Source organism: Octopus bimaculoides, chromosome 9 (assembly GCF_001194135.2).
Source record: "Octopus bimaculoides isolate UCB-OBI-ISO-001 chromosome 9, ASM119413v2, whole genome shotgun sequence".
NCBI classification, from domain to species: domain Eukaryota; kingdom Metazoa; phylum Mollusca; class Cephalopoda; order Octopoda; family Octopodidae; genus Octopus; species Octopus bimaculoides.
The window spans coordinates 2,404,521-2,405,814 of NC_068989.1; the positions used below are offsets into that span (position 1 = coordinate 2,404,521).

Here is a 1,294-nt window from a genome sequence, read left to right on the forward strand (position 1 = left end):
ATATATATATATATATATATATATATATATATATATATATATATATATATATACGTGTGTGTGTGTACGTATATATGTTTGCATACACATATGCATACATACGTATATACATACATAAATGCACACACACATCCAGATTCAACATGCACGAATACTAACGCGCGCGTACACACACACACACACACACACACACACACACACACACATACACACAATCACGCACATACATATTTTTGATAATAGGGGATCCATAGAGGATTGAGGCTTATCGAAGTGAGGCTCACCACGTTACTGGCTTAACAGAATAGCCTAAAACAGTTACGTAATGCATTATCACAACACGGAATGTATTAGTGAAAGAATGTGTTCCCTTGTTAAGTAATCCATAGATCCAATAACATGACATAGTATCCAACAATGATTGAATTCTTAAGTATAATAAAAACGGACGAATGGATTATCTGGTATTGCGACAATTGTTTTCATAAGAATCTTTATTTTGATGTGAGATATACAGTATGAATATCATCCATAAGATTACAGAATGTGTTGTGTATGTGCGTGCTACATACTTGATTGTACAATCTTCACGTCATATTAAAGACTCTGTCGCCATGGGCGCTGTTTGGTTGTTGCGCCGTGGTTGAATTGGTGAATGAAAATATGTTATTTGGCGGTGTGAAAGCAATAACTTAAACACTACCTACGAACGGTTAACTGGAGATTGTATTGCCACCCATGAAGACAATCTGCGTTGGCCATTTACAGTTAACAACAGCAATAGGAAGGGAGATTGGGAGAGAAATTCTACACTGATATTACAAAAAGCTATCTGTACGGCACCATGTGGTCGGCCCAACATTGCTAAAACTAACTTCACTGTCTTCGTAGCGACAGAGGTCCTTCGGCATCTGTCCTAGGTCGTCTGTTTTAGCCGTCTACTTTATATATGGAATCATCAGAGTGAGAACAAAGGAAGCACATATCACTGAACTGCTTTCAATATTCTGCCTGGCAAGAGGTGAGACGTGTGAATAAGTCTCAAGGCTCTGCAAGGAGATTGCGTGTCAAAACGCCCTTTTTTATATGGTTCAAGAACATTCTAGAAAACGAAATGCCGCCGCGGCTCCACGTTGATTGGCTGCTTAATAAACCGTGAAACTACTTTGGTTCGCTCATGGTGTATGGCCAGTTACCTAGCGACTCAGTTTCGAATCACCGTGGCGACTTTGAACGTAATAATTGGTGCTGTACCAGATAACCATTCGTCTTCGTCTTTATATGTGTGTGTTGT

At 38.9% G+C, this 1,294-nt stretch overlaps 1 protein-coding gene across 3 annotated transcripts in view; it reads left to right on the plus strand.

Annotated features, from left to right (window-relative positions):
* Positions 1-1,294, plus strand: part of LOC106878352 (PDF receptor) — a 239,648-nt gene that overhangs the window by 64,519 nt on the left and 173,835 nt on the right. The window lies entirely within an intron of this gene.